At 31.8% G+C, this 13793-nt stretch overlaps 1 long non-coding RNA gene across 1 annotated transcript; it reads left to right on the top strand.

The window, feature by feature from the left end:
• Positions 1-1823: 1823 nt before the first annotated feature.
• LOC111706383 (uncharacterized) lies at positions 1824-4666 on the top strand. Its single transcript, XR_002766226.1, has 4 exons — positions 1824-1856; positions 2735-2782; positions 3806-3830; positions 4563-4666. It is a non-coding gene; the product is annotated as an uncharacterized LOC111706383 (long non-coding RNA).
• The last annotated feature ends 9127 nt before the right edge of the window (positions 4667-13793 follow it).

Below are 13793 nucleotides of genomic sequence, written 5' to 3'. Positions count from 1 at the left end.
TTTGAAATTTAAAAAGCTTAAACCTTTAGGATATTAGGTTTAAAGATATAGGGATTTGAAAATTTAATGTGGCAAAAACTCCCGTCAAATCCCCCCCCTCATCCCCGACTTGGGTTTTCCTGTAAATCCCCCCCTCATCCCCGACTGGGGTTTTCCTGTAAATTTCCCCCACCCTCATCCCCGAGTTTAAGATTTTTTCTAAGGATTTAATAATTTCATAATTTCAGTTGTAATAGACAGTTATCATTTTATATTTAGTTTTTTTTCATTAATTATTTAAGTAATAACTTTTAAAATTTTAATACTTTTTGCATTAATTTTGAAGTCAAAATAATAGTTAAGCCAATCACGCTGATATAACTGTTAGGTCTAATTCTGACTTTTACCTATTGAACATAAATTTTCTTTTTTTTACTCTTTGGCAGCGGAAGCATTTTAAATGAAAAAGTATTTTCAGATGGCTAAAAAAGGGCCTCAAAACAATGTCAATTATGAAGTACTAGCTGAAGGGCCCGGTGTTTCCCGAGGGATAAAAAATTTGAAAAAAATGTTGAAACAAATAATTAAAAAAAAATTTTGAATTTTCTTTAGCCTAAGACACCCCCGGCTACCCATGAGTGTCCAAAAGAAATTTCAGCCCAATCGGTCCAGTCGTTTGGCCGGCTGTACGCACATATATATGAATGTCTTATTTTTTTATTAAGTATAAACCAAATAGTAAATGAATTTATAGTTTAGTCCAAACTCTTTGAATTCTGACTTCTAAATGTATGAGCACAAGTTTATTACCTATAAAAATTCTAAATATAGATTTACCTTGAAGCATTATTCATTGTTTAAACCTTTGATGTTTGTTCTCCATTTAAAGGGACTGTTCGCGTAATTTCAAGTGAATTTCCGTGAAAAGATGGCAAGGCCAGGTTCACAACGGTATCTTAAAACCTTTATGTGATCGATGATGTGGAAGATATTCTCGTTTCTAAAAATTCAAATAGCTTTCCTGCCGTAGAAATGTTCAAGTTACTTTGTAGCGAAATCACATTTGAAAATATTAAATTTTTCAAAATTATAAACAATGATATCTAATTCATGGTTGATAAACCAAAGCTTTAAGTGAACCAATGTAAATTAGGCATTTCAATATGTTCATGGAGGTTCACTTTAACGTATGTTTAGGAAGAAAGCTTGAAAAGTGTTTACTTTGATCTATTTCTTTGTTGTTTCTGAAACAAGTAATGCGCAAAATTAAGTCACTTATTGGAAAACCGCAAATCAAAATAATCAGTTTCCAAAACTATGAAATGAATATTTAATTTGAACAATTCCTTGAAACTAAACTTTAAAACAATGAACAATCCTTTGATACTAAACTAGAAAACAATAAACAATCCCTTCATACTAAACTATAAAACAATGAACAATCCTTTACTACTAAACTATAAAACAATAAACAATCCCTTGATACTAAACTATAAAACAATAAACAATCCCTTGATAGTAAAATAGAAAACAATGAACACTCCCTTGATAGTAAAATAGAAAACAATGAACACTCCCTTGATAGTAAAATAGAAAGCAATGAACATTCCCTTGATAATAAACTAGAAAACAATAAACACTCCCTTGATAATAAACTATAAAACAATGAACAATCCTTTGATACTAAACTAGAAAACAATGAACAATCCCTTGATACTAAACTACAAAACAATGAACAATCCTTTGATACTAAACTAGAAAGCAATGAACAATCCCTTGATACTAAACAAGAAAACAATGAACACTCCGTTAATAGTAAACCTCAAGATTTAATTTAAGCATACAGTAAAAAAGAATTTAAAAAGAAAATACCAAAGGTGATTTATAAACATAATCTTAAGTAACCTTCCATTTGCAGAGTGGTGTGTACAATTTAAAAGGTACCCATACAACCATTGCTTAATCAAGTATTAGATATCCATGTTTTTGTTTTTGGAAACTGATTATATTTTCAATTGTGGCTTCGCTACAAAAGTGACTTATATCCCCAAGAGAACCAAAATATGAAAGCTCTCATGAAAAAATCTCTTGGGTTTTGTGCTTATTACCCCCTTAAAAAATAAAGGCTATTAATAAATTGGAGTTCTAAAACTTACAGGCTACAAAAAAAATATTCCACCCGATCGTGAAAATACACACATAATTTTCCATACTTTCTGGATCTTTGTGCTATAAGGGATGCACACCTAAACAATGTGCTTTAATTTTACAGAAAAACTAATCACGAACATTATTAATTATCATTATTATTATTATTATTATTATTATTAATTTTCAGATAGATCTACAAGTTGTCGACATTAATTTTCTCAAATTCCGATTTAATGGTATTTTTGTCGAGTATTAAATGTCTATAAACATGGTAGGGTTATCTAAATTACGTTGAACCTATCCCTTAAATATAGAGCAGGACTACTTCTCTTGTCCTATATGTGTTTACTCTGTAAACTTCTCTCGTCCTGTCTGTGCAATCTGTAAACTTCTCTAGTCCTATCTGTGCTATCTGTAAACTTCACTTATCCTATCTGTGCAATTTGTAAACTTCTCTAGTCCTATCTGTGCTATCTGTAAACTTCACTTATCCTATCTGTGCAATTTGTAAACTTCTCTAGTCCTATCTGTGCTATCTGTAAACTTCTTTTGTCCTATCTGTTCAATTTGTAAGTTGCAAACATTAACAACTTATTTCTTGTAGGAGAAGAGGAAACTCGGAATTAAAAACTAGTTCAATCGAGAAGAAAAGGTAATTTAAACGTTTATTCAAATTAGAATTCGTATTATCCAGATGTCAACACTTTTTTTATGTAATAGAAATTATCTACACAACAAGGTTAAAAATATCATTTGAAACATTTTGATTTGAAGCAAAGTGCTTTCGTTTAATCCCCAGATCTTTCAGAGGGAATTATATTAATCCGTTAGAGCACAGAAACTACGGATTAGTGCGTTACAAAAGTTGCGACCTAATATTATTTTGTATTGTTTGATAATCTTGTCATTTTCTTTCGGCTAATGACTTATAAATATATATATGTTGTTCAAAGAATTGTAGCTACTGAGGATCGTCATGATAGACATGAAACATTATGTTTAGTATAATTCTTTTTTTAATAAAAATGTGAAGTTAAAAACTGAAATATATATATATATATATATAAATTTAAACTGTTTAAAAGTATGAAAATGTTTAAATATGTGTACAATGCACAATACACAATACACGTGTTTATCCGAGGATTTTTAGCTTTCTGTTGCCTCCGAAAATATCTGCGGGTTCTGATAGATTTTCAAATATTTTTTTCCATAAGTTTGCCTTTCTTTTATCTAAGATTTAGGTCAAACGAAGAAAAAACAGCTGTTTGAAAATCGCTTTGGCTTATTTTGCAATGTCAGAAAATGCAAATTTAAAGAGAATGCAGATTTTAAATATTTTAGTCCTCGTATATGTTTTTGTATTATAAAGGCAGTGTAGCCCCACAACCCCCCCGAAAAAAAAAATAAAATAGTTAATAGGTCCATCTCTTCTGACAAAAATCGAAGGTTGGATTTTATTCTGAAACGAACCCTCGTTCCGCATTGATTTCACCAGAAGGGTAGGATTCATTTAATGTACAGACTAGCTGTTCAGTTTTTCCGACTATAGTCTGCATGTGACTACTGTACAACTTCATACCCTGCTGCCTATAGTTTCAGTGATATTCATCTTATATTTATTTTGTAAACAGTTTAATCTTAATATGTTTTATATTTTAAATATTTTTTTCAGGACCTTTGCTAAGTATTCAAATAAGGTAAGCTTAGATCAAATAGTTAAAAGATTTTTTCAGTGACTTTTAATGAAAAATGATTATTAGCGATTTTAGTTAAAGGGATGGTTAGCGTTATTTTAAGTAGATAAAGCAAAGAAACTATCAGCGTTATTCCAAGTATCTTTGCATGAAGAGATAGCAAAGGAACTGTTAGCGTCATTTCAAGTATCCCAACGTGTAGAGATAGCAATGCCCGATTTACAGTAGTACCTTCAAACGCTTTGTTTGATCAAAGAGTTATAATTTAAAATATTGGTGTCCGTGTACGCATTTTCTGTGCTCAACAAACACAAGACGGATTTTACAGCCTAACATCAGATAGAACTCTTCTTACATGTTTCAATCAACTTCTGAGATTCTCACCTATACCCCCTTTCATTTTTCCTTTACAGTCTCTTTAAACTTAAAAAAATTGAAAATCAACATCAATTTGTAGTCACATTAGAATAAAAAATACCATATTCGTTAAAGAAAAAAAAAGATACTGGATTACCTTTAAATGAGAAGACTATATAATGACGACCTGGAAAATTTTTTTTTACCTTTCTTTTAAATGATGTTAAATTTGTTGAAATTGCAAAGGTAAACGCAGGTTGAAACTTGCAGAAAACCATGAACGTAAGAATGAATAAAAAAAATCGTCTCTGAATTCTTGTCTTTTGTACACTCAATAAGAGTGGCGTCCAAAAAATACTAATGAATATATTTTTTAAGAGATTGAGTTCACCGCTTTCAAGCTCTAGCTTTGATTCCGCCATATCAGATATATATTCATCTTCCATACACACACCCAGGTAGATATATTATATATATATATCAGTTTAATATACCCTTCCAGACACTTCTTCAAGTAATTAATTTTTTCCGCCATAATTTTCAAATTTTAATTTTTAAAGGATTGTTAACGTTATTTCAAGCGACCCTCCATTTAAAGCATTTTCTTCACGATCCATAACGGTGTCCATTAGCTCATTATTCGAGTAGATGAAGAGGAACATATCTTTGTTTTGAAAAATATTAATTCTCTCAATTTCACTCCTTTCTGTACTTGTCATTTTTATAGAAAACTTCAATTAAAATAATCAGCATCAGATAAAAAATCAGAATGTATTAATCTATTTTAATAAAGAAGGGGTCACTCGAAATCACGACTACAGTTCCTTTACCTACCTACCTACCTACGTCCTACATGTTACTATTTTAATAAAGAAGGGGTCACTCGAAATCACGACTACAGTTCCTTTAATGGCGACCTTAAACTCTTTGAATATGACGACCTTTATCAAGGTTTAATTCGCGGGTTTGCCCTTAAAAAATCCAAAGAACCTGAAATGTTTAGAAAGAACCAAAAAACGATGTGGGTAACTCTGTAGCTAGAGCAGTTCATACAGAGTACTCGCAGAAAAGGCAAAGGGATCCAGGACACCAATAGAATACTCCTCTTCTAGTGAGATTAATATACTCTATGTTTAGGAGGATATCCTCGTAAACCCCTGTGATGTTGGAGGTCAAGACCCCGGGCATCCTCTAGTAGGAGGTCAGGAGGCTGGTCATCCTGAAGACAACTCCTTGGGGAAAGTGTTCTACTACAAGGAACTACCTAAGATCTGTGAGACTCCTGTACTGCGACCATGTCCTACTGGAACCCCTCCAGCTCTTAGGAAACCTTAGTTTAAACCTTCCTAACCATCTCCTAATCTTAGGAAACCATAGTTTAAACCTTCCTAACCACCTCCAGCTCTTAGGAAACCTTAGTTTAAACCTTCCTCACCACCTCCAGCTCTTAGGAAACCTTAGTTTAAACCTTCCTGACCATCTCCTACTCTTAGGAAACCTTAGTTTTAAACCTACCTAACCACCTCCTACTCTTAGGAAACCTTGGTTTTAAACCTTCCTAACCACCTACAGCTTTTAGGAAACATTAGTTTAAACCTTCCTAACCATCTCCTACTCTTAGGAAGCCTTAGTTTTAAACCTTCCGTACCACCCCCTACTCTTAGGAAACCTTAGTTTTAAACCTTCCTAACCACCTCCAGCTCTTAGGAAACCTTAGTTTTAAAATTTCCTAACAACCGCTCCCCCCCCCCTACTTTTAGGAAACCTTAGTTTAAAACCTTCCTAAACACCCCCAACTTTAAGAAAACCATCGTTTTCAATTCTTCTTCTTAGGAAATCTTAGTTAAAACTTTAGTTCAATCCTTCCCAACTATTGTTTTTTTTTGTAGGAAATCTTAGTTTATTTCGCTCTGAGGAAACCTTATTCTATACCTTTCCTTACTCTAGGTTTGCTTTTAGTTTAAGATTTAAGACCTTTTTAAACCTCGACTCGCTTCAAGGAAACTTTAGTTTTAACTTTTGACTCTTCATAACTCTTGTTTTGCTCCAAAGAAACTGAAGTTCAAACATTCCTAATTCTTGTTTTTCTCGTAAAAAAACCTTAGATTTTATTCTTCTTAACTCTAGTTTTGCTCTTAGAAAACAATAGATCCTTCCTAACTCTTGCTTGCTCTTAGAAATCCTTAGTTGTTTACCTTCCCAAGCTTGTCTAGGGTTTAGCAACTTCAAATATTCATATTTTGTCTCAAAATGTCTAAAAATATAATTTTTAAACTTTTCTCCTTCTCTTAAGAAACCCCTAAATACAATCCTTTTTAACTTTCCATCTACTCTCAAGAAACCTTTTTAGCTCTCATGAGACATGAGCGTTAAACCTTCCTAACCACTTGTACTTTTAGGATGCAGGACATTTAAATTAAACCTTACTAACCACTCATACCCTTCCTTCTCCCTCTCACCTTCCACTAGCCCTCCTCCCAGCTCCCCCTGTGCACCTCCCTTCCCCCCCACACTCCTGACCCTCATGATGCACTTTATAAAATAAGGAATCCCGCAGAGAGCAAAGATTACGCTACCAGGAGCATATAAACCTAACAGCAGCAAACAGTTGGTTAGTTTATTTACACATTTTAGCTTTTAAAGGGATTCAACATGTTATTTTATTATATCTATATCTCAATATTGTATATATGTGTATATCTATATCTCTATATTGTATATATGTGTATATCAATATCTCTATATTGTATATATGTGTTTATCAATATCTCTAGGTTGTATATATGTGTATATCTGTATCTCTAGGTTGTATATATGTGTATATATATCTATATCTCTAGGTTATATATATGTGTATATCTATATCTCTAGGTTGTATATATGTGTATATTAATATCTCTATATTGTATATATGTGTATATCAATATCTCTAGGTTGTATATATGTGTATATCAATATCTCTAGGTTGTATATATGTGTATATCAGTATCTCTAGGTTGTATATATATGTATATCTATATCTCTATATTGTATGTATGTGTATATCTATATCTCTAGGTTGTATATATGTGTATATCAATATCTCTATATTGTATATATATGTATATCTATATATCTACATTGTATGTATGTGTATATTTATTTCTCTAGGTTGGATATATATCTTTAACTCTAGGTTGAATATATATCTACATCTCTAGGTTGAATATATATCTACATCTCTAGGTTGGATATATATCTACATCTCTAGGTTGGATATATATCTATATATCTAGGTTGGATATATCTACATCTCTAGGTTGGATATATATCTATATCTTTAGGTTGGATATATATCTCCTTATATCTAGGTTTGACCCTGTACTTTGTCGGATAGATCTAGAACAAGAGAAGAGAGAGGAAATAGAAACTATTTGCGAAGATTTACTCAAGGTGTGTAGATTAATCTTCTACCTACCTACCTACCTACCTACGTCCTACATGTTACCTATATAATTGTTGATTGCTTATAAACCTACCTAACTACTCAACTGCATACATGTTGATTGCTTATAAACCTACCTAACTACTCAACAACATACATGTTGATTGCTTATAAACCTATCTAACTACTCAACTACATACATATTGATTGCTTATAAACCTACCTAACATCTCAACTACATACATGTTGATTGCTTACAAACCTACCTAACTACTCAACCACATACATGTTGATTGCGTATAATAACTACCTAACTACTCAACTATTAGGTTTGACCCTGTACTTTGTCGGATAGATCTAGAACAAGAGAAGAGAGAGGAAATAGAAACTATTTGCGAAGATTTACTCAAGGTGTGTAGATCATTCTTCTATCTACCTACCTTAACCTACCTACCTACCTACACATCTACCTACCTACCTACCTACCTAGCAACCTACCTACCTACCTACCTACCTATCTACCTACCTACCTTAACCTACCAACGAAGCAACCTAATTCTACTTACCTACCCATTTACCTACCTACCTACCTAACTACTCAACTAAATACATGTTGATTGCTTATAAACCTACCTAAGTACTCAACTACATACATGTTGATTGATTATAAATCCTATCTAACTACTCAACTACATACATGTTGATTGCTTTCAAAACCTACCTAACTACTCTACTACATACATGTTGATTGCTTATAAACCTACCTAACTACTCAACTACATACATGTTGATTGCTTATAAACCTACATAACTACTTAACTACATACATGTTGCATGATTGCTTACAAACCTACCTAACTACTCAACTAAATACATGTGATTGCTTATAAACCTACCTAACTACTCAACTACATACATGTTGATTGCTTATATTATAAACCTACCTAACTACTCAACTACATACATGTTGATTGCTTATAAACCTACCTATCTACTCAACTAAATACATGTGATTGCTTATAAACCTACCTAACTACTCAACTACATACATGTTGATTGCTTATAAACCTGCCTAACTACTCAACTACATAGATGTTTATTGCTTATCAACCTACCTAACTACTCAACTACATACATGTTGATTGCTTATAAACCTACCTAACTAGTCAACTACATACATGTTGATTGCTTACTGAACTACATAACTACTCAACCACATACATGTTTATTGCGTATAATAACTACCTAACTACTCAACTACATACATGTTGATTGCTTATAAACCTACATAACTACTTAACTACATACATGTTGCACGATTGCTTATAAACCTACCTAACTACTCAACTATATACATGTTGATGCTGATAAACCTGCCTAACTACTCAACTATATACATATTGATTGCTTATAAACCTACCTAACTACTCAACTACATACATGTTGATTGCTTATAAACCTACCTAACTACTCAACTACATTCATGTGATTGCTTATAAACCTACCTAACTACTCAACTACATACATGTTGATTGCTTATAAACCTACCTAACTGCTCAACTACACACATGTTGATTGCTTATAAACCTACCTACATGCTCATCTACATACATGTTGATTGCTTATGAACCTACCTAACTGCTCAACTACATACATGTTGATTGCTTATAAACCTACCTAACTGCTCTACTACACACATGTTGATTGCTTATAAACCTACCTAACTGTATAAAGTCGTTTCTGAAGTCTTATCCTTTATGGGTAGCAGTGTACCTACCTGTGAACACCAATATGTCCTGGCATTTAAGAGCCATTCTCTTAAATATAAAATATAAGAATTTTAAAATCATGATTTCATGTTTTGTTCCTTTTCCTTTTCGTAAAAACTTAAGCAATCTGAAATCACGAACATTGTTTAGAATTTGAGAAAAAAATGTTATGGATATCTCACAAGTATTTAGCTGGATATAACTAAGTGTCTAGAAACAGTTAACAGAAAGGAATTGAGTCTTTGTCGCAAGAGCTCTTATTTCCTAATCACTATTTATAAATAAATCAATGTCATAGACCTTAGATATTTCAAACTGTGAATTCTGTTTGATCAAATAAACCATGTTTAAAATATCAACAGTTTAAACTATCAGGTTTCAAAGATCTAGGAATTAGATCATTTTGGTTTACGGCAAAGACTCAATTACTTTGTCTTAAATGTTGTTTTAAATACTTACATATATTTTAGAGATATCAGCAAACCCTTCAGCGAAATCCCTATCTTAATCCTGGATTAGGTAATATTTACCATTTTAATATTTGTTATGTCGGAGGCAGGATTCTTAATAAATTGTATCAACAGAATTTTAATCTTTGCAAATTAAAGATCGGCTTAAACATTTGTTAATTATCTGATTAAAGGGAATGTCGTCGTAATTTCGTTTAACGAGGGGATTGTCCGATTCACAACGATACCCTTGAAACCTAATCAATTTTGTGGTAGATGTCGTCGTTTTCTGCCTTGACAAGTGTTTAATTATCATAATTTCACCTGCACTATCTTTTCTGAAGCATGAAATGCGCCATTCACTTTCGTTGAAAAATCCGAAATAAAAAAGTGTCCAAATTTAATGAATTTGAGCCGCGTCTCAAATCCGCCAAAAATCGGTTTCAATTGAGTGCCGGCTTGAATCTTGAAACATTGAATACGATTTTAAGTGTAACCAACCATATTTGAGCCGCGTCTCAAATTAAAGCCGCGGCTCAAATCGTTTAAATTCGGCCTCTGTTTTCAAAAACAAAAACATGTAAGCAGTAATATGCAGAACACCGACTGAAGAGAAATAGCCGGGTTTAGCGGAGAGGAGTGAGATATATATTTATCTAATGTTTGCTGATCATCTAAACGTTAAAGTGTACCCTTGTGATTCGGACATGTCCCTCTATTAATGGAGGGTCTCCTGACATTACGTTTAAGTCATTTTAAATAATTTAAAAGAAAATGAACAAACTAGAATTTCATCATATATATCTCTTTGCAACCTGATGGTGTACATCTATGATCTTTTACACTATGGCCTTACGATTTAGCAGAATTCACAGTTTGAAATTTCAAAGGTTATTAAATTGCTAGTGTCCAAATTCAAATTTTCAAATTACTTTATATATATATAGATATTTTTCCAAATGATGATATATTGGGTTAGACCCATGAAACATTTTGTCTTGGAAGAAATATATATTTAAACATTTTTTGAAAAATATCCGAGAAAATCAAAATCGTTTTGTTTTAGCAATTATTAATTCGTTAATGAAAGCTTAATATGGATTTATAATACCAAAACAAACTGTTACGTTTTGTTAAACACTATGAGGTGAGAAATTTTGGATCTTTAATCTTTTAAGAAAACACTAATCCTTATATTTTACCGGATTAAGTTAATCCCATTTGGATTCAAAGCTTCGTCTGCTAGACACAAAGACCAGTTTTAAAACCAAAACAAATCTACTCTCGGGCTGATAAATCACATAGCTTTGAATCAGCTTTTGTAACAAATTGTAAACTGTTAATTTCGAGTTCAAACTTTTTACAAAATTATAATTCCGGATGCAACAGTTCCGATATATGAATTTGTTTTTCAGCATTTTATTTCCTCCGAACTTTTATGATTAGAATTCTGATAACTAACTGCACCAAGGTTGTATAATAAGGTTGCTTCCTCTCGATGCGCTTCAATGTACGGAAAATGTCGTCTCCTAAGCATGGATAGATTAAGCATATGACGTCACTTATTATATAAAGGCGAGAGTGACATCATACAGTGATAACCAGAAAACTCACATTAGAACTTTAAATAGTCCAATGAGAATGAAAAACAGCCATTATACAATGCTTATTGCATATAGAATCATATCATTAAATAAGTGATTTTATAAGTTTAAAGTAAAACTATTTGCTTTGTAACAACACAAATGCACTTCAGTATTGCAGTAATGGCGTTTTCTTATTCTACAGTTTTTTGGTTATCACTGTATGCAGATTCTATCTATCTATCTATGCTAGGGAAACGACATTTTCTGCTCATTAGAGAGTTAGCTCTAAGCAACCTTATTATATAACCTTGAACTGCATAATCCCTTTTTAGGAGAAATGAAATCAGACCCTCTTCTGGTCGCTACACGGCTTCTATAATAAATAAACTCAGGGGAAACAAAGTATTGGGATAACATGACACCTGGGATCTAGTTTAATGAGTTTGAACTAGGTCGCTGAACTACGTCGCTGAACTACCTTCTGTCGATTTAAATCTATATATTTATACCTACTTTTAATCATTGAATTCTGACTTTGTTAATAGCACAAGTTTTGCAAAGAAATTTTGTATATTTTTTTTGCACAGATGCCTTTAAAGAGAATGTGCACATTTTCGGTTTTTCTTGAATACAAGTTTAATGTTTTGAAAATTTTCCAAATAATTTTGCATATTCGAATTTGTCGTGGTAAGGGCTTTTAAAAATGTATAATTCATCATATTTCGCGCACTTTTTGTTCTTGATAATATTTGCCTAATAACTTGAAATTGTAATATTATTGAAATTTTGCAAATTTGCTCATATTTTTCTAATCTTATAGATTTGTATCATAATAGGGGGGGCGGGGTCCCTGGGTTCTCCCCTCAGACTATTTCGGGTAAACCAGACGTCAGCCTGAATAGGGTTAATAGCCAGCCAGTGGCTTAATACTTTTTGATCGGGTTTTACTACTAAAAAGTAAAAACTGTTCAGGAAGGTATGAAGGTATGTACCGTCAATTCAAATGTCGGGTACTTTATAAACATTGAAGATGATTGATTGGTGACATTTTTTTTATAAATCAGATAACCGCCCACCAGAGCCTGCTGTGCTTTCACTTAAAAAAAATATTGCAATAAAAAAATCAAAGTCGGATTGACGATTATATATCGGAGAAATTACTGTAAGGCCCCCAAAAATAATAATTCGAAAAATTTTATGTTATGCATGATTTCCTGGAAACTTTATGCTGAATTAAAAAGATTTAAGATTTAAGATAAGTGGTTTAATCGTCTTTAGACCTGGCTCAAATTCATTTAATCCGAGGCCGAATTTAAAGAAAGCCGCGGTTTAAATTTAAGTAAAAGATATAATCTAACATAAAGGATGTCAAAAATCGGCGCGAATTAAAAAGATGCTTAAAAATGCCCATTTTTTATAAAACCCATATCTCTTTCACACTCCAAAGCTTTTTTTACTTTTTTTTAACATTACAAATAAATCTATAATTTTTATTTCTAAAAGTTGTCATCGTCGAAAATACTAGCAATCCACCACCAATTTATATTAAATATAGTGTAAACAATAAATATGTAACTTTCCTTATCATTTCCTTTCCTTTTCCTTTTATTTATATTTTTATATTTTTTTAAGAATTGGGGGAAATATTCCCACATTCTAGAGGTTTTTAAATATTTTCTCCTGAAACATTTAATTTTGTATGTTTTTGTTGTATTTTATAAATAAATGATTTTTTACTTTACTTACTTTTTTAGATAAAGAACAAAAAAGACCAATCCACAGTTTTCTGATTTGTTACTGTAATAATATTACTAGGTTGCGTGAATTCTTGTTTAATCTTGAGTGTATGAATTGGTTAACTTGGGAGGATAGACTTAAACTCTACAACTCAAATATATGTACAGTCGCCATACTAAAGGTAAAAAAATTTAATTAATGTGATTCAAATTTAGGTGAGTGATAGGGCTTTTTTATATTTAACCATGACGAATGAGGACTTTTTGTAAATAAATAACAGTTTATAAACAATATGGGACTTAATTTAATGAATTGAGAGAAGTTCTTGAACTATGTAGAGACGGTTCAATCAATAATCTTTTAGCAACCTCTCTACAAATCATCCTTAGAACAGTCCAACCATTTTGTTAACAATCTTCATAACTGTTTTAGTAAAATATTTTCTAGCAATCCTTATATGTAATAGCAAAAAGTGTGCATAAACCCTTATACCACATGTGACACCTTAATTCTACATAATTTGACCACCACGTTGTCTCTATGATACATTGCAATAAAATACAATATGTAAAACAAACGTAAAACAATACAATACAATACAATATAATACAATACAATACAATACAATACAATACAATACAATA

The sequence above is a fragment of the Eurytemora carolleeae genome, unplaced genomic scaffold, assembly GCF_000591075.1.
Source record: "Eurytemora carolleeae unplaced genomic scaffold, Eaff_2.0 scaffold641, whole genome shotgun sequence".
Lineage (NCBI taxonomy): Eukaryota > Metazoa > Arthropoda > Copepoda > Calanoida > Temoridae > Eurytemora > Eurytemora carolleeae.
The sequence above is the reverse complement of the archived record's forward strand: the minus strand, read 5'-3'. Positions and strand labels throughout refer to the sequence as shown.